General features: G+C 39.2%; 1 long non-coding RNA gene across 1 annotated transcript; it reads left to right on the top strand.

Moving 5' to 3' along the window:
* The first annotated feature begins 1,371 nt into the window (after window positions 1-1,371).
* LOC116569301 lies at window positions 1,372-22,407 on the top strand. Its single transcript, XR_004276967.1, has 4 exons — window positions 1,372-1,507; window positions 20,319-20,499; window positions 21,497-21,641; window positions 22,378-22,407. It is a non-coding gene; the product is annotated as an uncharacterized LOC116569301 (long non-coding RNA).
* The last annotated feature ends 4,495 nt before the right edge of the window (window positions 22,408-26,902 follow it).

The following is a 26,902-nucleotide window of genomic DNA, read 5'->3' as shown; positions in this document are numbered from 1 at the left end:
CTCCCTTGTTTAAAATCCCAGTATGGTTTTCCAATACGCCTACAACAAAATCCCTTCCACAGTCTGCAGAGTCTTTCATGGTCCTGCCTTTGTGTTGATCTCGGTTGGCTCTTTGCTTGGCCCATTCAACTCCAGTTCCACCAGGCTTTGTACGCTTCCTAGCTGAGGCGAACATTCTCCCACCTTAAGGGCGTGGCAGTTATTACTTATGGTTAACATGCTCTTCTCCCAGATCCTGACTGACCCTTTCCCGTTATTTAGATCTCAGCTCAAATGTCACCTCCTTTCAGAGACCTTTCCCTGAGCACCTCATCTACTGTGTCTCCGTTCCCCATCCCACCAGCAGTCATTCTCCATCTCATTACCCTGCTCATTTTTTCCTTAACTAAAATTACTGTGCTTTTTACTTAGCAGTCTATCTCACTAGAAAGCAGGGCCCACAAAAGCAGGAACGTTATCTGTCACATTCTTGTTACACCTCTGTGACTCCAACAAACCCACTAAGGCTCAGTATGTTTTCAAGGGTTGAATGGATACATGAGTAAATCAATTTTCTGAGTTTTCTACAGTGAGCGTCTTCCCTTTTATAGTAAAGAAAAGGTGTTTGGAAGGAATATGTTGCTTGAAGGGCAATCTTGTGTCAGGAAGGATTTCACCTATTACATAACTTAAGCCCTCCCAATGGTCCTATGTAGTGATTATCCAGGACTATTTTGGCTATTGTATTCCTCTTAAAAGATAAGTAGGAGTCTCCACTCTACAGGAAAAAAAAAAAAAATGTGAATTCAGTGTGAGCAAAAGCACAGGAATCTGTAAAGCATTCTCTTGGATAAATCACGTTGTGTGTAGCAGTTAAGTAACCAAAACCCATTTTACCATGATAACACTCTAGAACTCCCAGAGATCATGAACTCAAAGCCTGTTTTAGGGCTACAACTGCCTTCCCTTCTAGCTCTGTTTGCAGTGACACTTAGCACCTCTGTTTTGCAATGCCACCCATCCAGCCACAATTCTACTCTCTTCAAGACTCCTGGCTTTGTGTCCTGCCCTATCATGACCAAAGGACCAACCACCCTGACTGGTTGATCCTAAACTTCCTTTTCTCTATGCTTCAGACTCTCTGAGAAAATCTCAGCTATAGAGAAATCCAACTGCTTATCTTCTCCATGTTAATGTCTTGGCTTTAAGCTGTCTTCAGAGAAACAAAATTTTATCTCCTTTGGTCTTAGATTGCCTTTTTAAGTCCCAGTCTTTGGACATCCCTTGTTCACTAGGTACTTAAATATAATGGAAGAAGTGTAGGAGGCAAGGCTTTGTGATGTCAGGCTATAGAACCCAAACATTTTCACCTTCCCAATCCAATAACACACACACATGCATGCAACAGTGGGAGACAATATTCTCTCTGTTAGGCTTTTTCAGAGCCTTCCTTCCACTGCCATGGCCAGGTATCAATCAGGCAGCTGACATAGGATTCACTCACTTGGCTGAGAACCAACAGAAAAAGGTAACACATATTCTCTGAAACCAGCCAGGCCTCTAGTCTGGGGAAGTGTTTGATTCATCCTCGGTTAGGGCTAAGTTTTATGTATAAGAAATGAAAGCGTCCAAGTAGAGCTTTAATTAGATCTTATCCAGAAGGTAGAGTAAACAAGTGCACCTATTTCTCAAAAATTCATTTTGGGGTTTTTTCATAAGACAATCTTCTCCGAAATAATCAATGACAAACTTATAATGCTCTCCTGTGGCTGATGGGTTTAACTATCTTTAGCAAGCATGAATTCCACTGAAGGCAGATAAATAGACAACTTTATGGAAGGTAACTTTCCAGGCTGGCCTGTTTGTGCTAACTTGACTCTGAGTTTTGTGGCAAATGAAACTCTGTGTGACAGATTTCTTTTTTAGCCTCTGAAACTGGCAGCTATTTTGTTCAGTTTTATGGTTATATAAATTTTGTTACCAGCCTCAGCAATTTTTCATGCTTTCCATGTCCCCTTAAGAGAAAGTAGGCAATCATCAGAAAGTAGCCATGGAGAACTTCCTCTTGCCTATTACTAAGTGCTGCTGGAGAAAAATCACCCTATTAGGCAGATTGATTTCTCTGTAAATTTGTGGATATCCACAGCAGCTGGGTTCACAGCATTCCCTGTCCATTTTCTGTTTCTGAATTCACTTCTTTCTCTTATTCTCAACGACTTTTTAAACTCTGATTCTTTATTCTCAGGAAAAGACTGTATGACTTACTTGGCATAGAAAATACAAGCCATCTGAAACACGCTGTGTCCATACTCACTACAGTTATACAAAATTAATCTACATCCAGCTCTTCCCCCTTTCTTTCTATTACCAAAGAAGTCTCACTCTTCTGCTTAAAGTTCATCACTCTGCAACAGGTGGTTTGTAAGATGGCTCCCAAGAGGGGTGCCTGGGTGGCTCAGTCAGTTAAGCAGCTGCCTTCAGCTCAGGTCATGATCCCATGGTCCTGGGATCAAGAACAGCATTGGGCTCCCTGCTCAGTGGAGAGCCTACTTCTCCCCCTCCTTCTATTGATCCCCCTACTTGTATGCGTGCTCTCTCTCTGTCTCTGAGTCTATAAATAAACAAAATCTTTTAAAAAAGAGATGGCTCCCAAAGATCCCCACTTATTGATATTTATGCCCTTGTGGTATCCTTGCCCCTCCAAGGAAGGTTGGAAGTAGGTGACTTATTCTAACAAATAACAAATAGAGCACAGTGATGAAAGTAATAGAATGTCACTTCTTGTTAAAAATGTTATAAGTTTTGTTTTGGCTTTCTCTAGTTCTTTATTGCTTTTTCACTTGTTGACCCTGAAGGAAGCCAGCTGCTATGTTTTGAGCTGCTCTGTGGACAAGTTCAAGTGCCTAGGGAGGCGTCTGGCTGATAGCCAGCAGGCAGCAGGGGTTCCTGGTCCAAGAGCCTGTGAGGAAGTGACTATTCACAATAACCACATGAGCAAATTTAGAAACAGATCCTCTCCCTTCCCCACACTGTTGAGTCATCAGATTAGACCACAGTCAAAGCAAGTAGCCTCACAGCGATTCCATGAGAGACATTTAGCCAGGTGCACCCAGTTAAGCTGTGCCCTGGTTTCTGACCTACAGGAATTGTAAGATAATAAATATTTCCTCTTTTATGCTGCTAAATTTGGGAGTAATTTATTATGTAGCAATAGATACCTAATGCAACCCTCATCTATGTTCTGGATTTTTTCCACATCTTTTTTCCACATCTTCAAATCTTCCCTCTCAACCCACTTATTCTTATAGCAATTGCACATGGTAAAATGATTTTTTAAAGAAGAAAATGTTCGGGGTGCCTGGGTGGCTCAGTGGGTTAAGCCTCTGCCTTCAGCTCAGGTCATGATCTCGGGGTCCTGGGATCGAGCCCTGCATCGGGCTCTCTGCTCAGCAGGGAGCCTGCTTCCTCCTCTCTCTCTGCCTGCTTGTGACCTCTCAAATAATAATAAAAAATAAATAAATAAAAATAAATAAATAAAATCTTTTAAAGATATAAAAAAAATTTTTAAAAAATAAAAAAGAAAATCTTCTATTTCCAATTCCCCTTCCCGCTATAGCTATATGTCTCCCTTCCTCTGAGAGCCAAATTTCTTGAGTTATCCACATGTACTTGATTTCCCTTCTATTCATTTTCTTTCCATTCCATTCACCCCCTATTCATTCTACCGCAGTGTAGTCTTTAACCCCATGAATGGCACAGACACTTCTCTTCCCCATGTCTCTAATGTATCCAGTGGGAATTTTCAGACCTTATTTTGCTTGACATTCATTACACTTCACTTTTCTGAAAAATGTTTTCCTTCCTTCCTATAAATTATACCAGACTCCCTGGTTTTCCTCTTATCTTTTGGAATATTCCATTTCAGCCTCTTTTGAAGACTCTTTTTACTCTGCCCTAAAAGCTCGTGCTTCTCAGGGCTCGTCCCCAGGTAGTCTGTATTTCTCACTCTATACACACCACTTGGACAGTCTTACTTCCTACCCAAATTGATATCCCCAGCTCCTTCCTCAGCTCCAAACACATATATGAAATGGCTCCTCTCAGCAAATACAGAACTAACCCTGTCATTAAGTACTACCTCCATCCTCCTTTTTTTCTTCTTTCCTAGAAAATGATATTACTGTTTGGCCATTCCTGCCTGAACTAGAAAAGTAGTCAGCTTGACTTCCATCTGTCTGTCTATACCATTGTTATCTTTCTCTTTTCTTAATAGTTTACAATTCTGTCCACTTCTCTCCATTTGCAATGCCACAGTCATGGCCAGGACACCATTATTATCTGTTGCCTGGATAACTGTAGCAGCCTTACAACTGGTTTCCAATTCTTTTTTTTTTTTAATTAATTTATAAAGAGAGAGAGTGTCTAAACCAATTCCTTGCTGAATACAGTACCCATTGTGGGGCTCAATCTCATGACCCTGAAATCATAACCCCGAAATCACAACTTGAGCCAAAACCAAGAGAGGGAAGCTTAACCAACTGTACCACCCAGGCGCCCCCAGGTTGCCTTTTTGTGGTTGATACCCACTACCCTTTTCAATTTTACTCCAAGCTGAAATATAACCCCCGTCCAAATTTCTCAAAATAAGACCTGGCTATAACTTTACCAAAGACTTGGAGACCTATGGAAGGGAGACACTTGCAGAAAACCAGCCCTTGCACACAAGTGCTTCAGGAGTTCACAACTACACCTTCCCAAGGAATATTATGACCTTTGGCTTTATTCCCTGACCTGTTGCTAAAATGCACTCCACCTGCCCCACCCTCAACCCCTGCCTTCGACCCCATGTTTATGCCTCTTCCAAATTACCACCTACCCGGAACACAAAGACAAAGAAAACCCTAGTTTTCCCTTCTTGCCCTGGTGCAAAGCCTGCCCTGCTCCGTGGATGTCATTTGCAGTCTAGCTCTTTGGAGTCCTTGAAACTCTCCAATCTAGAAGAGATTTTTGGCTTTATCTTTGCACGGTCAGCAGGTCCACTGGAGGTTTCTAATCACCACACCCTTCCCTCCACAGATTTACTTGCCTTCAGAGGCACTTGGTGAAATAGAAAGATGCTGCAGTGTTTGAAAAACGTTAAAATTTTGGCTGTAGATAAGAGCACCCTTTCCACATAAACTAGTTTTGTTCATTCCTTCAGGTGATAGATCCAGCTGTCAGAAAGTCACATGTGTGATGGCTGTGTTTTTAAACAATATGAGTGGTCATTTGGGCTTGCTTGTTGTATGACTACAAAGAATGACTCAACTATGAATCAAATGCCCATTTTTCACTCCTCATTTCCTTTTTTCAGTATCTTTCAAAAGTTTCCTGCTTTTTGACATAATTTCAGTAAAATTAAACTTGAACAAAGTCTCTTTATCAGGCAGTGAGGGAACAAACAGATATTCAATGGGGAGAAATGAAACTCAACTTATACCTCAGAGCATGCATGAAAATTAATTCAAGATGTATTATAAACCTGCACATAAAATGGAAAACTATAAAATTTCTAGAAGAAATCATAGGAAAATATCTTCACAATCTTGGGGTAGGCAAAGTTTTCCCAAGGAAAGCACAGAAAGCATTAGCCGCAAAAAAGAAAACAAGAATTAGTAAATCAGACTTCGTGAAAGTTAAACACGTTTAAGAGACGCTGTTGAAAGAATAAATAGACAAGCCACAGACTGGGAGAATATGTTTGCAAAACATATGTCTGACCAAACACTTGTACCCAAAATATGTAAGAATATATACAACTTAATAATAATTTTAAAAACCCAGTTTTAAAAATAGGCATAAGGATTTGAGCAAACACTTCATTAAAAATATACATAAATGGCCAATAGACACTGGAAAAATGCTGGACATCATGTTCTCATACAATTTCAAAGCACAAGGAGATGCTACACACCCACTAGCTAGAAAGGTTAAAAGTAAAGAGAATCAAAAGTCTAAACTCTCATTTATTGCTTGGGGAAGTATAAAAATGATGTAATCACTCTGGAAAATTGTTTGGCAGTTGTTTATGAAGTTAAACATACACTTACCATACATTTAGCAATCGCACTCCTAAATGTATACCCCAGTGAAATGAAGGGGGATGACTGCCCAGACATACATACGCAGATGTTCCTAGCAGCTTTGTTCCCAGTAGTGCTAGATTGGAACCACTGCCGGTATCCATAAACGGGAGAATAGGTAAGCAAAGTGGGATATAGTCATAGAGTAGAATACAACTCAGCAACAAAACTAACAATTAATGCAACAACAAGGATTAGTCTCACAGTTTTATGTCGTAGTAAAAGAAGACACACTCTAAAGAATACATACTGTATAATTTCACTTACGTGAAGTTCAGGAACAGTAAAATTGATCTATGGTTCCAGAAATCAGAACAGTGGTTGCTTGGGGGTAAGGGGGCTGGGAGCAGACTGAGAGCCTTCTGCCATGATAGAACATTCTATCTCTTGTGTGAGTTTTGTCAAGACTGATGGGGAATTGGACATATAAGATCTATGTGTTTCCCTCTTTTTAAGTGATATCTCAATATTTTAAAACTTGTGCAGCTTAAAATAATATAATAACTGCATTTTGCCTTTGTTATAGCCAAAGATCCATTGATCCTGCTAATTCTGCCAATGGTCAACTACTCAGTGGTGGTGATGGATAGTAGTTTATATGTGTTGTCTAGTCAGGTAAAACTACTGTTGGTATGAACCGTCTGAATTTTGCTAAGCATAGCTGCAGATATATTTTAACTTATGTATTCAACTATAACAAATGTAGAGTTGTTTTTAACTCACTTTCTTCAATGCTTTTCAGCAATGTGTGGCCTCCTCACGTGTTTTGTTTATCTTTATTTTCTGATCTGAAATATCTTCAGCATGTTGTTCCTTGCTACCAAAATCCACCCCACCCCCCCTACCCCCACCAAGTGCATCACAGCCCAGTTCAGGTGCCATTTCCTCTGCGAAGCTGTTATTCCCCCTGCAGCTAACACAGCTCTCAATTCTTTCCTAAACTAGGGAAGTGCTTTTTCTCTCAAGGACTAATTCCCATGATGATGAAACAGCTTAAAATATATTTGGAGCTTTGTTTCTGGAATGACCTTCTTTTCTAGAATGTAGGCCACACAGGGTTAGGCACACGGAAGGTACTCAAATGCTTAAATAAATATATGAACTAAAAAGTTTAATCTCATATAAGAGATTTCCTTCTCCTGAACTCCGAGTATACATGTAAGAAGAGAAATAATTTAAATGTGTCCAATAGATCTTGCCTTAACTAAAAAGAATAACTATAGGAAAATTTGAATGATAGTTTAATTTATAAACTCCTATGGTAAAAATACATTGTTTTCATAACGAAGGTCATTTTATTCATTTACAATCATTATACTAGATAAAGTTCAACAAAATAAAGCAAAAGTGATTGACAGTTTTCTCCTTATTATCAAAAGACAAGAGACTGATTGAACTAGAAATATCTGTTTTCAGTAGTAACGTCCTGCTTATCTTTGGTAGGAAGTTAAAAGATAGCTCTATATTTCAAATTATTTGGGGCAGTGACAAATGTTTAACCTATTTATTAATGAGAATATTTTATACTTTCCTTGCAGAAGTTAGTTGTATTATGTGAAGTGAGAGCCTTTAATATGTATGAGAGACTGTCGCCAAATAAATGTATTTTGGTTTTCAGTGGTTACATTCTGTACTTGATGACGGAGGTTCATATTAGTCAGTCCTGTATTATACGAACAATAACAGAGATATTGCTTGTAAGTGATGATTCATTACACTGGACGTACAAACTTCATGAATTTGCTTATTGTATTTCCCTGTTCTGGTCACTAGCCAGTCTCCATTCTTATTACATGAATATTTCAAAGGCCCTGACAAATAAGTTCATAAAGAAAGTAGGAATTAATGCAATATTAAAGTACAGTAATGCAAATACTCTACACAGCTGATACTAAGGTAAAGATATTGACTAAACTGAAAACCACCAGAGGGCAGTTTAATACAAAAGTGACAGATACTTAAGAGTATAGTAGTGTTTTTAAAGTTTAATTCCAGAAAGTTAAATACTATAGATACAGAGGAAAGAGAGTGATAAAGACACATTTAATAAAATATTTTAAAATTTCAATTTAACTGATGTTTATGAGTTTAGCATATTTGTATATTCTATATTCTGTGTACTTTTTAGTTGATCTTCTAATACGAATGTGATCTAAAATATCCTCCCCCATTTTTTTGGCACAGCTAAACTGGCCAGGAGGTCAGGCCACTTGGCCAATAATAAAATTTTTTAAAATGTGATCTTACACTTTTTCCTTTCTGTGGTAGCCAGTGCTTTTCCTAAGGAAGAAGTAATTGACATCACTAGTTTGTTTCTTTCTAATTTAATGGAATTAAAAACGAAAAGTAAGATGATAATGATGATTCTCTTTTAAGTACTTTTTATAATTTTAAATAATTGATGTATGCAGCTGTTTGCTTTTTGTCTCTGCCTCTTGTTTGAATACTTCATGAGGTCAAGAGCATATATACTTTAAGGACCTTGCCAAGTACAGTGGCAAGGAGGTTGGCTTTCAGTAATTATTTTTTGTTTCAATTAAGTAATTAACTGCAAATTCCTAAGGGACTAGCATATCTGGAGACAATTCCATGTTTTCATGTAGTCAATGGCAATACCTCTGTCCACTCATCCACACACCTATTTATCCATCCATCCATCCATCCATCCATCCACACAGATATCTAGCCCTCAAAGAGAATCTTTGGAACGGGTTCCTTTCTCTTTGTTTTTTTGTTTAAATTTTTTAAGATTTTATTTATTTATTTGACAGAGAGAGACACACAGTGAAAGAGGGAACACAAGCAGGGAGAGTGGCGAGGGAGAAGCAGGCTCCCCGCTGAGGAAGGAGCCCTATGTAGGGCTTGATTCCAGGATCCTGGGGTCATGACCTGAGCCCAAGGCGGACGCTAACAACTGAACCACACAGGTACTGTCCTTTCTCTTTGGTAGTTGAAAAAGAAAATTTCTCAGTGAAGAATTCCCAGTTCAAAAATCTTCCTTCTAGAATATATAAAATTCCTTGAGGAATCTTTACAGTAGTGCAGCCTCAATTTTTTAAGAGAGTGACAGCTTTCCTTCTAGTTGGCCAGTTCCACAGCGAGGGTACCCATGGGTTCATTATGCTATTTCCCTCCCTAGAGCTCTGGTTGCTGGTTAAGAACGATCCTTTTCTTTCTTTCTTTCTTTCTTTCTTTCTTTCTTTCTTTCTTTCTTTCTTTATTTCTTTCTTTCTTTTTTTTTTTTAAGATTTCATTTACTTATTTGACAGAGAGATAGAGAGCACAAGTAGGCAGAGTGGCGGGCAGAGGGAGAAGGAGAAACAGGCTCTCCGCTGAGCAAGGAGACTGATGCCGGGCTTGATCCCAGGACGCTGGGATCATGACCCGAGCCAAAGGCAGATGCTTAACCAACTGAACACCCAGGTGTCCCCCAAACTGTCTTTTGACAAAATAAAAGATGAAGCCTTTCTTCTTTCACATGATTTATGTTATTTGTCTTGTAATGTGTCAGAGTTTCTGAAGAAAATTCATTGTCATTCTTGTGGCTTCTTAATAATAAGATATGAAATCTTAGGAGTCTTCCCTGGACCGTGATCTCTTCTCACTTATAAGCCCCACAAGCTTAATCATCACCTGCATGCTGATGCCTTAGAAATTTGTACATTAAACCCTGGCTGTTTTCCAAAACTTCAGACTTTTGTTACCACCTGGATGATCCACAGCCATCTTCTACCCTAGTGAGAAGGAAAGGAAAGAGAAGAAAAGGGAAGGAAAAGGAGAAGAAGGGAGAAAGAATAGATAGGGTGTTTTTGTAGTTTATTTTCCGTCTGTCCCCTTCCTTAAAAACTGTGAGAAGGATAGAAACTTCTAGAAATTTTTGGCATCCATCAACAGCAGAGGCTTGTCTTCCTTTCATCTGAATATCTGGGAGGACAGTGCCGTTCAGAAAGCCCAAAGATCGCATGAGGCAGACGAGGTAGAGTAAACTGTCATTGTCTCATTTTCAGGCAAAAAGAGAGTTTGAAGGAGGTAACTCTCTCCCAAGTTGTTCAAAGCCTACATGAGGCAGAGAGAAGATGCAAATTTCCATATCTCGTGGCTTGGGGATGCTAAGGATTGAGCCAGTGGTCTGCCAAATGTCACTTAAGGGCATCACCTAGAACTGGGGGCTAGGTGGCAGAAGGACATCGACCTCCCCAAGATGGCTGAAGGGAGGCACGTCAAGGGTGTGAAGGCGCGTCAAGGGTAGGAAAGGAGGGTCAGGGATTGGGGAAGAGAAAGGACAATCATAGGTTCTTAACAGTGTTTGCCAGAGAGGAGACCATAAGTCTCACTGTCCAGGTACTCAAACCACCGGCAGTGAGGGTGGAACAACAAGACACCCCTCACCTGTGGTCAGTGGGATCCAGCGTCTTGACGCCAATGCCATTATGTTCTGAAAATTGCCTCATCTCCCAGAGATCCTGAGAAGGGAGAGAATGGAAGAAATCTTGAGAAATGAGAGCAAGAGCTCACACTTTGTAATGATAAAATAGTAAGCCAACTCTGGGTACTTACCAAAAGGCACTCAATTTTATGCTGAAAGTAAGCAAACTCTGTATAATTGACAAGATTAAGTGTTTGCACTGTCACTGGAAATGGGATCTCACAACAAGTTGAACTCAATTTAAAGTAATAAAGTAGTATTTCTATATAATGGAGATATGATTGAACTTTGTAGCACCTACACAAAACTTATCCCAAGTTCTCTCAACTGTAGATGAATTGCATATGCTTACTTTTATCCTATCTTTTCTCTCTTGGCTATGCATAACGCCAGATTTTTATAGTGTTGGGTTAACATTTAACTATCTAACTAGTTCTATTTTTCACTTAGTCAATAATTGTGAACATTTTTTCAAGTCACCAAATAATTTTCCTTAGTATGATTTTTTAAAGACTTAATTTTTTAGAGTAATTTTAGGTTCACAGAAAAATTGTGAAGCAGGGCTTTCTTATAACCTCGCCCCCACACATGCACAGCCCTGTTATCAACATCCTCCCACCAGAATGGCATATTTTTTTACCATTGATGGGTATACACTGATAGCTCATAATCATCTAAAATCAAGAGTTTATCTTAGGGTTCACTCTTGATGTTGTGCATTCGCTGGGTTTGGACAAGTGTATAATGACATGAATCCATCATCTTACTATTATTCAGAACATTTTCACTGCCTAAAAGTCCTCTGAGCTTCACCTATCCATCTCTCTCTGCAGCCCAAGCCCTAGCAACCCCTGATCTTTTTCTGTATCCATAGTTTTGCCTTTTCCAGAACGTCATATAGTTGGAATACATAGTATGCAACCTTTTCAGATTGGCATCTTTAACTTGGTAATATGCATTCAAGTTTCCTCCATCATCTTTTCATGGTTTGGTAGCTCACTAATTTGTAGAACTGAGTGATATTTTATTGTTTGGATGTATCAGTTTATTTACTCATTTACCTACTAAAGGACATCTTGATTGCTTCCAATTTAGGCAATTATGAATAATATTACTATAAACACCCATGTGCAGGTTTTGTGTGGGCATATGTTTTCAGCTCCTTTAGGTAAATACCAAAAAGTATGATTGCTGCATAGTACAGTCAGAGTGATTTTAGTTTTGTAAGAAAGTGCCAAACTGTCTTCCAAAGTGGTTGGACCATTTTGCATTTCCACCAGCAATGAGTGAGAGTTCCTATTGCTCCACATCTTTGTCAGCACTTGGTATTGTCAGCGTTCTAAATTTTGACCATTATAATAGATATATAGTGATATTTCATTGTTGTTTTAATTTGCATTTTCTTGATGACGTATGATGTGAAGCATCTTCTTTGGTGATGTATCTGTTAAATTCTTTGGCCCATTTTTAAAAATTGGGTTGTTTGTTTTTCTAGTGTTTTAAGAGTTCTTTGTATACTTTGAATAGCAGCCTTTTATCCCGTGTGTCTTTTTTAAATATTTTCTCCCAGTCTGTGGCTTCTCTTCTCATTCTGTTAACATCATTCTTTATAGATGAACATGTTCATCAGAATGTCATTGTTCAGCAGAAGTTTTTAATATTGGTGGAATTCAGCTTATCATTTATTTCTTTCATGAATTGTGCCTTTGGTGTTCTATCTAAAAAGTGATCACCACACCCAACATCATCTAGGTTTCTCCTGTGTTATCTTCTAGGAGATTTATAATTTTGCATTTTACATTTAGGTCTATGATCCATTTTGCATTACTTTTTTGTGAAGGATGTAAAGTGTGTCTAGATTCACCATTTTGCATGTGGATGTGTTGTTTCAAGTACCATTGTTTGCTTCATTGTGTTACCTTTGCACTTTTATCAAAGGTCAGTTTAATTACCTTTACCTGGGTCTATTTCCAAGCTCTCTGTTCTGTTCCACTGATCTATTTGTCTGTTCTTTTGCCACTTAGTACTCCAACTTTGTCTTCTTCATTATTGTGTTGGCTATTCTCTCTGCATGGTCTTTTCTCTCTGCATATAAACTTCAGAATCGGTTTGTTGATATCCACAAAATAACTTGTTAGGATTTTGATTGGAATTGCATCTACTGTATATCAAATTGGGAAGACCTGACTTCTTGGCAATATTGAGTCTTTCTATTCACGAACACAGAATATCTCTCCATTTATTTAGTTCTCTGATTTCGTTCAAGGGTTTTGTAGTTTTCCTCATACAGATCTTTTACGTATTTTGTTAGGTTTGTATCTAAGTATTTCATTTTTGGGACACAACCATTAATGGCACTGTGTTTTTAATTTTGAATTCCATTGTTCCTTGCTGCCTTTCAGTATAATTTTTAAAAGCAGCATTGTAATGAATCATATATGACTATTTGGTAAGGTAATTAACTAACCTCTTTCTTTGAAACAGCATTTAGATTGTTTCTGGTTTTCTGCCATTTAAAAAAATTTTTTTAAAGATTTTATTTTTATTTATTTGACAGACAGAGATCACAAGTAGGCCGAGAGGCAGGCCGGGGGGGGGGGGCGGGGGGGGAACAGGCTCACCACTGAGCAGAGAGCCCGATCTAGGGCTCGATCCCAGAACCGTGGGATCACGACCTGAGCCAAAGGCAGAGGCTTCAACCCCCTGAGCCACCCAGGTGCCCCGGTTTTCTGCCATGTTAAATACCAATAAGATAATGAACAATCCTATACATAGATCTTTAAATGTTCCTAAGAGAATTGCTTTAGAATAAATTCCTTAAACAGGAATTTCTGAATAAAAAATTGTGCTACTTTAAAGGTTTTTGATACATCTGGCCAAATTGGCCTTGAGGAATATTAGCACTTTAAATTCCAACTGACAGTGTATAAGAATGCCTCTTTCCTTACATCCTCAATAACACTGGGTATTACAGTGTTTAAATTCTCTTTTGAAAAAATATTTTTGATTGAAAAAATTATGTTATTTTAGATTGTAATTATATGATCACTGGGGAAATGATATGTTAAATCCCTCTATTTAGGATACTTATAATTTGCCATATGCTGTCAGTATTTTCCCCACTTTGATATTTTAACAGGTATTGAGCTCATCTGTGAGTACAGGAGAGTGGCATGAAGGTATGAAAATGTCAGTAATGACAAAAGCAATATGTATGTGCATGTGTGTGCATGTACATGTGTATAACCCAATGATTTATGCGTCAAAGAAGTGGTCAATGAACATGGTATGAGATTCCTCTTTTACTGGACCTCCCCTGTGGCTCTCTCGGTTAAGCAGCTGCCTTTGGCTCAGGTCATGATTGCAGGGTCCTGAGATCGAGCTCAACATTGGGCTCCCTGCCCAGCGGGAAGCCCCCTTCTCCCTCTCCCACTCCCCCTCCCTGTGTTCCCTCTCTCACTGTGTGTCTCTCTCTCTTTCTGTCAAATAAATAAAATTTAAAAAAAAAAAATCTTCCTTCACTCCTCAAAAAGTTAAATATAGCCCAGAATAGGAAAATCCGTAGAGACAGAGAATACATTAGTGGTTACCAGAGGCTAGGGGAGGGGAAAGAGGGGGTAACTGCTAAACAGTACAGGGCTGTTTTTTGGAATGATGAAAATATTCTGGAATTAGACAGTGGTAATGATTTTGCAATTTTGTGAATGTACTAAAACCAACTAAATTGTACACTTTATATGAGTGAATTTTACGGTATGTGAATCATAATAATCAGGTCATGATCCCAGGGTCCTGGGATTGAGCCCCGCGTCGGGCTCTCTGCTCCACAGGGAGCCTGCTTCCTCCCCTCTCTCTCTCTGCCTGCCTCTCTGCCTACTTGTGATTTCTCTCTGTCAAATAAATAAAATCTTTAAAAAAAAAATACTACCAAGTAGTTGCAAAATGTTGGAACTAATATTGAAGACAGATGGTGGAAGATAGTCTTCGCTAATGTGATATAAGAAAACCTCAAAGAAAGGACCAGTCTGTTCTTTCAACCTTCTTTGTGAATTATGGCCAACATTTACCAATATCTTGAATTTATAATGACTCCTTTAACCCTTTTTTAGGTGTTGAGTGTATTACTTGAGGTTATTTCTGCCTCTCTCCCTTAGAGATTCACTCTTCTATGCCTGTGCACATTGCAAATGTCCTGCTTCCTCACAGAGTTTATGGAATCTATGTGCATTTTACTGCCCAACATCATGCTGTAATGTAGAACAATGAAGAGTTTAATGCCATCTTCCCATTTTTACTTTTACCTTGCACTCTTTTAAAAATAAACATGCAAAATAATGTTGGTATTATGCACTCATGCTGGACAGTCACCACAGTGATTGATTTTGCCAGAAGAAAAGCATTTACCACATGGCCATGGTTCTTGTTATTATTAAACTCTCTCCACAAAAATTACATCTCCCTGGTAACTGGGTTGTTTTAGCCATTGTTTTGACTTTTAAACAGCCTTGGAGGTGGAATCTTTTCAATGTTCTAAGTTATAGCACTTGTGACTTCCTTCAGCAAACAAAATTCAGTACCTATCATTGTCCAAGTATCATCTATTTATAACATACAATAAAGAACTCCATAACATTCAAGTGAATCCTTGGAAGACACCTTATCCACTGCTTCTCATCTTCAGCTTTGTGTACTTCTCAGCTTCCTGTAGCATCCACTCAATGTCTTCCTTGCTCAAGCGGCCCTTGTCGTTGGTGATGGTAATCTTGTTCTCTTCTCCTGTCTCTTATCAGAGACATTGAAGATGCCATTAGCATCATCAAAAGTGACTTCAGTCTGAGGAATGCCAGGGGGACAGAAGGTGTGTCTGTGAGTTCAAACTTGTTTGAATCTTATGCATTCAACATGAAAGCAACTGCTGAAGATGAAAAACTTCAGGGCAAAATCAACAATGAAGAAAAATAGAAGATTTTTTTTTTAATTTTGTTTATTTATTAGGGAAAGAATTTACACAAGGAGGGGAAGCAGCAGGCAGAGGGAGAGGGAGAAGCAGGCTCCCTGCTGAACAGGGAGCCGGATGTGGGACTCGATTCCAGGATCCTGAGATCATGACCTGAGCTGAAGGCAGACACTTAACCGTCTAAGCCACTCAGGCGCCCCAGATAAAAGATTCTTGGTAAGTGTAACGAACTCATCAACTGGCTTGATAAAAACCAGACCACAGAGACGGAAGAAATTGAATGTCAGCAGAAAGAGCTGGAGAAAGTCTGCAACCCCATCATCACCCAGCTGTACCACAGTCTAGGAGGCATGCCAGGAGGCATGCCTGGGAGGCATCACTCCTGGTGGAACTCCTCCATCTTGTGGTGCCTCCGCTGGGCCCACCATTGAAGAGGTTGATTAAGCCAACCTGAGAATAGGTCTAGTATTGCTCCACACAAAACATTTGAAGGACCCAAATTTGTAACAAATTCCATGGTAGTTTTAAAGTCAAGCTGCTATAGTAAATAAACTGGGCATTCTTGGTACTCAAATATGGAATTTATGCACAGGGAAAGGAAATAACATTACACTTTATAAGCACTGTATTGTTAAGTGGAAAATGCAGTGTCTTAAATAAAACCATTTAAAATTCAGACCCTCTTAAAAAAGAATTCCCGTTGATTAATCAAACTGATTTTCTCTTACAGATAATGGTAAGAGCACTTCAAAGATGTGAAGCAGGGCACACCACGGTGACTCAATCGGTTAAACAGCTATCTCTTGGTTTTGGCTCATGTCATGATCTTGGGACCCTGGGATCAAGCCCTACATGGGGCTCCCCACTCAGTGGGGAGTCTGCTCAAGGATGCTCTCTCTCTCCCTCTCTTTCTGTACCCCACCCCCACTCACACTTGCACACTCTTCCTCTCGAATAAATAAATAAACCTTAAAAAACAACAACTGGGAGTGAGGTTAATTCAGGACTATTGCTCCTGACAGATAATCCAGTCTGCCTGCTGTTGAATGACAAGCAAAAAAGAAATTGGGTAAGAAGAAAGTTGTTTGAGTAAATTCTTCTTGCAGTGCTTTTGTTTTTTAGGTTTTTTTTTTTTAATTGTCATATAGTTGACATACAATGTTGCATTAGCTTCAGGTGTACAACATAGGGATTTGATAATTCTATACATTACACAATACTCAGCATGGTAAGTGTAGTTACCATGTGTCCCTAATTAATGTTATTACAATATTGTTGCCTATATTCCTTATGCTATACTTTTCATCTCTGTGACTTACTTACTTTACAGCTTGATGTTCATATCTTTTAATACCCTTCATCTATTTGCCTACCTCTCCACTCCCCCAGCTTTGGCTATACCAGTTGGTTCTCTGTATTTATGAGCCTGTTTCTGTGTTTATTGTCCATTTGTTTTATTTTTTAGATTCCACATGGGTGAAAATTCCATATGGGTGAAATGATACATCTGACTTATTTCTTTGTCTGACTTATTTTACTTAGCATGAAACTCTCTAGGTCTAGCCATGCTGTTGCAAATAGAAAGATCTCACTCCTTTTTATGGCTGAGTAATACTCCATTGTATATATGTGTACCATATCTTATTACTCACCTATCAATGGGCACTTAGGTGGCTTTCATATTTGACTATTGCAAATAATGCTGCAATAAATATACATACATATATGTATATTGAGATACATATATCTTTTCAAATTAGTGTTTTCATTTGGTTTGGATAAATACCCAGTAGTAGAATTAGTGGATTGTATGGTATATCTATTTTTAATTTTTTGAGGCATCTCCGTACTGTTTCCATGTACTGAATCAATTTGCATTCCCACCAACAGTTCATGGGGATTCCCTCTTCTCCACATCTTTCCCAAAACTTGCATTTTTTTTGTCTTTTTGATACCAGCCATTCTTACTATTGTGAGGTGGTATCATTGTGGTTTTGATTTGCATTTCCCTGATGACTGGTGATGTTGAGCATCTTCATGTCTGTTGACCATCAGTATGTCCTCTTTGGAGAAATGTCTACTAAGGTCCTCTGAGCATTTTTAAAAAAGATTATTTATTTATTTATTTATTTTGAGAGAGAGAGAGAGAGAAAGAGGGCACATGAGCGGGGAGGGGGGGGATTGAAGGAGAGGGAGGTGCAGGCTCCCCACTGAGCAGAGAGCCCGATGTAGGGCTTGATCCCACGACCCTGAGATCATGACCTGAGCTGTAGGCAGATACTTAACTGACTGAGTCACCCAGGTGCCCCTGAGCATTTTTTAATTAGGTTATTATCATTGTTATCTTTTCTGATGTTGAGTTGTAGGAGTTGTTTCTATATCTTGGATATTAACTCCATATAGATATGTCATTAGCAAATGTTTTCCCCCATTCGGTAGGTTGCATTTTGTTTTCTTGATGGTTTCTTTTGCTGTGCAAAAGCTTTTTAGTTTGATGCTATCCCAATAGTTTACTTTTTGCTTTTGTTTCTTTCGCCTGAGGAGACATATCCAGAAAAATGTTGCCAAGGCTAATGTCCGAGAGATTACTGCCTATATTTTCCTTTAAGAGTTTTATGGTTTGGGGTCTGATATTTAGGTCTTTAATCCATTTTGAATTTATTTTTGTGTATGGTGTATGAAAGTGGTCCAGTTTCATTCTTTTGCATGCAGCTGTCCATTTTCCATTTTTTTAAACAATTTTTTTGTTTTTGATCCTCACAAGAACCATGGGAGTGAAGCTAGGCCACACTTGCCCCACTATTCTTCAGTGAATAAAGACATGAATTCAGGGAGGTTATGTGATGTGTTTGCTCAGAAGTACACAGGAATCCAGAAAGTTTGACTCTGTTTTATTTCAACTTGACCTCTAGAATCAAACAAGAATAATAAGCAAGCCTCCCTAACATTTTCTAAACGGTCTATTTTACTCAAACTTGATTCTAACTTAGTGTTACCTTTATGAGGAAAGAAACCCGCTGAACTCTTTGTTTAGTGGGATCTGGTATTCCATCCTATCTCCATATGTCAGTATATAAATTGACTAAAGTTAAAAAAAGAAAACAAAATATTTCCTCGGTGTTTGGGGATGGTGAATCAGGAAATATTATCCATGAGGTATGAAAGAGATAAAGCATACCTCTGTTTTTTTGGTAAGAAAAGTTTAGAATTGCTTGTGCTTTTTTTTTTTAAGAAAGGACTATGTTTGGTTAATGAAAATTTCACAATACCTATCTTTGGATAGATATTAAACATAAAAAAATCCATCCATTCAAAATGATTGTTTAAATAAAATTATATGCAGTAAAAGCACATGGATCAGAGTCTTCATCTGTTGCAGAAATTTTACAGCTTTAAACAGTGCCCAGATGTGTGTAAGCGCTATATTTGGAACAATTTAATGATGATAATTTCTCACTCTTATCCAACACTCATTGTGTAGGGTGTAGGGAAAAAAAAACCTGTATTCCTCCTCCTGTGTATCTCTTTTACTCTCACATTCTTATCTCACTCACAGCACTTCTGACACCAGATGTGTGGGGTTTTTCCCACCCCAGGTAGTTCTGTGACACCAGCTGGGTGTCCTACAAGTTAACTCAATTCTGACACCATATACCGGGAGATAGCATCAGATTCTGTAGGTTCCCATGACCTCCTCCCCCTTGGATTCATTTATTTGCTCGAACAGCTCACAGAACTCAGGAAAACGCTTGCTTATGTTTACCAGTTTGTTAAAGGCTATGATAAACGATACAGAGGAGCATCTACGTGGAAGAGACATGGAGGGAAAGGTATGTGGGAAGGGGCACGGGACTTCGACGTCTTCTCCTAGCACCTCCATGTGTTCGCAGACCTAAAAACTCTTAAAGGTCCCACACTTTGGGGATTTTTGCGGAGGCTACATCATGTAGGCATGATCGATCATTAACTTCATTTTTAGACTTCTGCCTTCTCTAGAGACCGGAAGATGGGCTGAGAATTCCAAGCTTCTAATTGCGGCTTGGTCTGCTGGTGACCATGCCCCCTCCAAACACCCACTAAGAGTCACCTCCTTAGAACAAAAGACACTGCCATCACCCAGGACATTTCAAGGGATGTGGGAGCTCTATGTCAGGAACTGTGGTTACAGACCAAATATTAGAACCAAAGATGCTCTGAATGCCCTTGTCACTTAGGAAATTGCAAGGGTTTTAGGAGCTCTGTGCCAGGAACTGCAGGCAGAGACCAATATATATACTTTCTATTATCTCACATGGACTAAGAAGTATTGTAAGTGGTGTTTATAAGTATTAACTTCTCTGATTCTCACACAATGCTGCGGTGAGCTCTATATAACACAACATAATAATGAATGTGATGTTACATGACATCATGTAATTAAACAGAATGTGTCTTCATCTTACAGATGAGAAGATTGAGCCAGAGATAATAAGTTTATTGACCAAAGTTTCATAGCTTTTAGGAACCAAGGTCAAGATTTGAACTTAGGTACTTACCTACCTTATTTAGATCAACTGCTTTCATGTTAAGCACACGTTCTTAATTCAGGTTCTTAAATCAGCCCCTTCCTCCATACTTACTGAAAACAAATAGTTCACCAACACCATGGCCTTAGCAAAGATTGAAATCTTTCTTTAGCATCTTTCCATTTTCCCAAATATATCTGTAATTCCTTTCTTTTGCCCTCATCCACCATTTTTTGTCCTCCCGAGGGCTCCAGCTCAGACCGCCAGACCCAATCCAGGACAGTTCTTTTATCTAACTGAACTGTTCCTTCTTTTTTCTAAATCTACAGGGGCCCCCATGTTGCCTCAGCTGTTATGCGGAAAGTCCAGGAATATTTAATGCCTGCGGAGGAATCTGTGGATGAGGCCACAAAGTCTGGTCAGGATTTGAAGTTGACCAAAAGAACGTGTCCTAAGGTTGTTTTCCCTTGAGCTTATTCCAGTGTAGCCAACACACAACACGAAGAATAGGTAAGAAATGAAGGACACAGAGGACTGGCCGTGACTATTCACCACCTCCTCAGTTTCCTACACGGTGTATCTGAAACTAATGGAATTTCCTGACTACACTGAAAAAGACCTAGGTCAGAGGAGCCCAAACTCCAGGTTCATTGCCTTTGACACGTGTGGTAAGGGAAGGAGTCCCATCATGGCTCAAGGGCCCACAGTTTTTGCCCACTAGGAAATGCTTGCAGCTCCATGGTCACTTGATCCTTTCCAGGTTTTGGGGCCTACAGAAAAATTGATCATCGAGCTAATGAAGTTTAATCTTCAAGGCTCTTCATTTCCCCAGGCCCCTGGGAGTTGTGAGAGGTGCTTGACCTTGGAGACTGTTCAAGGTGGGGAAGGGAAGCAAGGCTGCCAAGGAAACACGTCTGTGCAGGCATTTCTGGTATATGTCCCAGAGACCTCAGACGAAAAGGACTTGAACATTTCAAGCTCCAATATTTTACTGTGACTTCTTTTCTCATTCTAAATAAATAGCCAGTTTGTACTCAATTTATAATTGTAATTTTGTTTAATTCATTAATTAATATTTGTAGAGGGCTCATAAAATTGCATCAACATAAGACCACACCTGGAGCCTGTGTGGTATCTTAGCTGAATTTTAAAGGAACTGAATTTGTTGGAAAGAGATGTGGGAGCTAGCTACCTGTGCTGGATATTCTGTTTGCCACTCCAGAACCCCTCTCCACCCTTCTCTCCCCTAATCTGTAGCTCAGAAGACTATCTTCTTCAGATGCATCCCTGGATCCCTTGCAGTCGGGACCCCCACAGAAGCTGGGATGACAGGAGAAAAGAGCACCAATGCCTGGGGCTCCTCTACTTGATCCCGGGTTGGCAGCAGGGTGTGAAACCTGTACAGTCAGTAGGACCCCGTGCTCAGAAGAGCCCCGTGCTTGACTTAATGCTTTGCTGACACAACTGTGAAATTCTTCATTTTATCTTCGAATATGTGTTTTGTTAGTGATGTCTGATACACAGAGAAGATACACACCGTATGTGTCTCCCAGTTCCCGCTGCCACATCTGCACGTAGCATCTCCAGTACTCCATGGTAATAGGATTCCTGGGAATCTGTGGGAGTTCAGTGAGACGCAAAGCAAGTACAAGGTAAAGCATATCCCATATGGACTGATTAAACTCTAAAATGCCTCTTGGCATTTGAACCAAAATTTGCTTCAAATTCAAAAGAAAGGTAATGACATTCTGAGACATATGAACAACCAAAGAACTCTAATCATATTCTTTCTTACTCATGTTACTTCCCTCTATTAGTCAACCACTTACACTAAAAGTGATGCCATAGAAGGAAAGGAAAAGATAGGGTAATCCACAGTCTCTTTTCCTTTTAGTTCCTCTTTACCCATCAGTAAACCAAAGGCAGAGTGTTGGAACGCTGTATATAAAGAAGTGAAATAAACAATTGAGGTAGTTTTGTGCAGTTGTGTATGTTTATACTGCTTATATGCTTAACATATACTGTTTTTTATGTTTTTATGTTTATACTGTTTATATGTTTATACTGTTCTAGTAAAAAAAAAAAACCCGTATATATGCAGGAACTATAAAATACACACTGTATCATTTTGGTGATTTTGCATATGTGTTAAATGCTCTCATATTGCATCTAAAACTAACATTGCACATTGTAGGGATGCCTGGATGGCTCAGTTAGAAGAGCATGTGACGCTTGATCTCTGGGTCATGAGTTCGAGACCCATGTTGGGTGTAGGGATCACTTAAATATGTAAATAAATAAATAAACTTAAACAAAACCAAACTAACATTGTACATTGCAAGTCCCAAGATTCATGTTAATGATTTAAACTTCTTTTTCTTCATTTAGAATGGTGTTAAACTGAAACATTTAAAAACATGACCAGTCAAGAAAAGGAAGAGAAACTGTGGAAGAAAAGCAAAGCTTTATAATGTAGGACTTTTTTTTTTTTTTTTTAAGATTTTTATTTATTAATTTGCCAGAGAGAGAGAGCTAGAGAGCACGAGAGCACAACCCCAGAGAGTAACAGGCAGAGGGAGAGGGAGAACCGGGCTCCCCGCCAAGCAGGGAGCCTGAGGCAGGACTTGATCCCAGGACCCCGTGATCACAACCCAAGCCGAAGGCAGATGCTCAACTGGCTGAGCCACCCAGGCATCCGTCCCTATAACGTAGGACTTTAACATTTTTTTCTTGCTTTTTTTCAGTTTGCATTGAGCTTCACACAGTGTGTTCTGGGCCATGGTGGCCAGTGGCCACATTCCTCCAACGAAGGCTGCAATTCCTGACAGGTGGCCCTTTACCTACTGCCTCAGGGCTTCCTGGCTGCCAGGAGTTGGTCCCAAAATTTCCCTTGTGCCTTCAAGCAGCTGCTAGTAGCATTTCCCATTGTTGCCATTCCCTAGTTTCCTTGAACTCCTGCCCACAACTTCGCAAATAATTTCCATCAGTCTCCCTTTTACACTCTTCTCCCTGTTTTTATATATTTCACTATAGATAATGTCAAACATAGACAAATACAGAGAGACGAGGATAATGGACACCCACATACCTTCTATCCAGCTTCAACAAGACTTCTTTCACTCCTCGGAGGGTGCTGTTTGTGTCCTGCGGGGATCCTGGCTGATGGAGGGCCTTCCTACGTCTTGTTCAGCACAGCCCTCTCCTCAACAGGGAGCAACAACTTGGCAGCTTATTTCTGAAAACAACTGAATGGACATTATTACCTCACAGATTAAAATGGAGGAAGTGGTTTTAGACACCTTCCCTGCCTATTCCATGCAACTTGATTCCTTAACTCCTTTCCAGGCACCCTAGCTCATCTCAAACCTGGCTTTGTTTTGTACACAATACTGCAGAGAGAGGATGTTTTTGGTGCTGTCTGAAAAAAAGTGAATCACATTGATCAACAACATTTATTCCCACAAATTAATAAGTGCTTTATCTTTTCACTCATGAGACAAAAGGAAACACTTGGGGAGCATTTTTTTCCTGTGTGAGGAAGTCCTTTTTATGAGAGGATTGATTATGTGGTCATAGATCACAAAGTATTTGTCTTCTACCATTTCATGAAAATAATTTTGTCATTAATGAGATCTGCTAGTAAGGCAGAAAGGTCATATCTCTTAAGGATAGAGTCATTTGTAATATGAGGCCCTGGTCTCCTTTCTCAGCAAGAGAAAGCGTCATTTCAGATTTAGTCTCTTTACCAGTAGATACAATAAAAAAAATACACAATTTTATAAATTAGTATTTGGAAAGAGACTGTTTTTCATCATGACCCATCAGGGGTCCATAGAATTGTCTAAATTAGGAAGCTAGAGAAGGAGGAAGTGGGGAAAGAACTAATTTTATTGAATGCCTTCTTTATAAGTGCTGTCAGCTTTATTATCAACGTAATCCACGTAGTAATCCTAGGAGGTAGATGTTATTATTCCTGTGATAGAGAGGAGGGAAGTGAGGCTCAAGGAGGATAAGGTGTCCCAAAGCCCACAGCCGCATCATTACAATAGCCACTATTTCGTACTGCTGCGTAGACTCTATGCAAAGCGCTTGACATCCTATGAAATTTAACCTATGCCCATATACAGATGAGGTCGCTGAAGCATCTTGCCCATGGTCACATAGATGAGGACTGGCAGAGTCAGGATTCTGAGTCAGTCCTGGCTGATGTCAATCCTTACTATTCTTACCACCCTCTGTTTTCACCCAAGAGAGATGGGTTTGTTGTTACAATTTCTTTTTCCATCTCCAGCTTCTCTTCCCCTTTACCAGTATCCATTCAATCATTCTTTGTTAGATCTTTCACTTTGATAAAGGACACTAAAGCAAATGTGTGCAGACAGGTCCTTTGTCATCATATTTCATCGCACAATCAGTCTCAACAGTGGGCCTGTTCTTTTCTTGCTCATTTTGTTGTCCAACATAATTTTCTCCTTTCATTGTCTCCAGTCATTTGCACTCAAGTACTCCTAAAATATTTTAAGAAGCAATAAATTCCTCACCACATTTCTAACTTGGTGCCTAAGATTCATCATCATGCTAAAAGAGTTGTAAATATATATATACACACATGTATATGTATATAAAAATATAAATATATATATGTATACATATATATATATATATATATATATATATATATATATATATATACATTTAAAAAGAAACTGTCACTCCACTATTTGAAAACTATCTAGTAGAGGGGCCCCTGAGTGGCTCAGTGGGTTGGGGCCTCTGCCTTCGGCTCAGGTCATGATCCCGGGGTCCTGGGATGGAGCCCCACATCGGGCTCTCTGCTCATCAATGATCCTGCTTCCCCCCTCTCTCTCTGCCTGCCTCTCTGCCTACTTGTGATCTCTGTCTGTCAAATAAATAAATAAATAAATAAAATCTTTAATAATAATAAAAAGAAAACTATCTAGTAGAATCTAAATAATATAGCAATTTGATGTCCCATCATATATTGTAAGTGTACATGAAGGAATTCTTTACCTGTAGGAAATTTTCTTCTGTTTTTCTTCTTGAAATTATATTTCCATTCCACTTCCTAATATATTTTTATACTTCAAAATATTTCATGAATCACATACTTCTATGCAACAAAAATATGTCAATAAAGGGAAATAATTTTAAAGTTTTTGTGACCATACAGTTTAAGTGTTAGAAAATTCTACACAATTTCTCAAAATAGTATAAATATATTACAAGTATTGATGAATAATTACTAGACATAAAATGTAAAATTCTATTGGGATTGCAGCTCTTAATGAGATGAGCAAAGTCTCTCTCTCCAAATATCCAAGGATAAATGTAACAGGCTTCAGCGTTAATGCTGAATATAAGATGTGTAGGTAACCAGTGCTGAGAAACTCTTCACCTATTAAACAAGTAAATAGGAACAATAGAGGTTTGTTACAGCCATAGGGCTCGATTCTTTGACTTCTTCTCAGTTCTATGCCAAAATTTACATGGTAGTCTATCATCAAGATTAGTTTCAGTAATTTCTCAGCTGACAGCTCAATTAGGCATCCTTCCCTCTGTGGAAAGCAGAGGATTGGAGTCTATCTGATTTCCAAAAGGATTAATTACCCTATCATTAGAGTCATTCATTCCCCCTTTCTTGAGTACCCTAAAGGCTCTTCTAACCCAGGCAATGACTTAGTAGGTTTGGGAAGAGTGGGAGGTATGCCTTGCTATCATCAAGTGACACAAGAAAGGTGACTGCGGAGGAGTGAGAGGAAGAGAGAGACAGCCTGATAGGACTTTCTTGTGTCATTCCATTTTAGGAAAGCTTATCTGAATCAATCCAAGACCACTTACTCCCTCCCCAACTCTATCCCCCAAGCCCCCACCACATACTTCCCCTCCCCCAGTGGATCCTGGTCTCTTGCATTTGTTTTTCAAGCTTTTGCTCATTTGGCACTTTATCACTTAGTACTGGTGATAAACACTGTTGCCAGGCTTTTTTTTTTTTTTTTTTTAAGATTTTATTTATTTATTTATTTATTTGAGAGGGAGAGCATGGGGGGAAGGGGAGAGGCCAAGGGAGAGGGAGTAACAGGCTCCCCTCTGAGCAAGAAGCCAGATGAGGGCTTGATCCCAGGACCCTGAGAGCCTGACCTGAGCTGAAGATGGACACTTAACCAACTGAGTCACCCAGGGGCCCCATGGGCCTTTTGCCTTCCCATCTTTAGCATACATTTTCTTAAAGTTTTAAGTAATTCCAAGTAGCTCCCCTTAGGACCTTGTAAATAGGGCAACTATATGGGCACAGATGTTTATCCTGGCCAATTCAATTGGGAAGAAAGAAGAGAGGGAAGGAAGATCACAAATACTCTGGAAGATAGAGAGGGAATTTTACATTATAAGAGGTTGAACCTGTATAGAGGGGCTGTACATCAGGCTACAGTTACTCAAGGCTCTTAGGCTTACATAGACATTGTTTGGTTGCCTCCATTCAACATCTATTCCTCACTTTCCCCAGCAAGAACACCTGTGGCTCATTCTCAATCACGTGGGTTTGGTGGTTGATCCCATCTTAGTTCTGTGGTTGAGACCTGGAATCTGGTGTTCCTGGCTGTAGGGATTGATTAGTTCAAGATAGCACATAATTCAATCCAAGGGATTTTGCCCATGCTTCTAGAAAGAAAGAAAACATTTAAAAAATTTTAAATATATGTTTTGGCATATGGTACTGACAGACGTGCTTGCTTTGCTGCTGGGCATGAGTGAGTAGAAGTAGCTCCAGGAATCTCTGGTAGCCATTCTTTCAACCACAAAGGTAGAGGTCTCTTAAACATTATTTGTTTGTAGAATAATTTCTTTTTCCATCTTGAGCTTCTCAGAGCTCTTGGGAGAGCCAAAAGATGGAGAG

This window comes from Mustela erminea, chromosome 11 (genome assembly GCF_009829155.1).
Source record: "Mustela erminea isolate mMusErm1 chromosome 11, mMusErm1.Pri, whole genome shotgun sequence".
Classification (NCBI taxonomy): Eukaryota; Metazoa; Chordata; class Mammalia; order Carnivora; family Mustelidae; genus Mustela; species Mustela erminea.
Note: the sequence above shows the minus strand (reverse complement) of the source record. Positions and strands in the feature narration are given on the sequence as shown.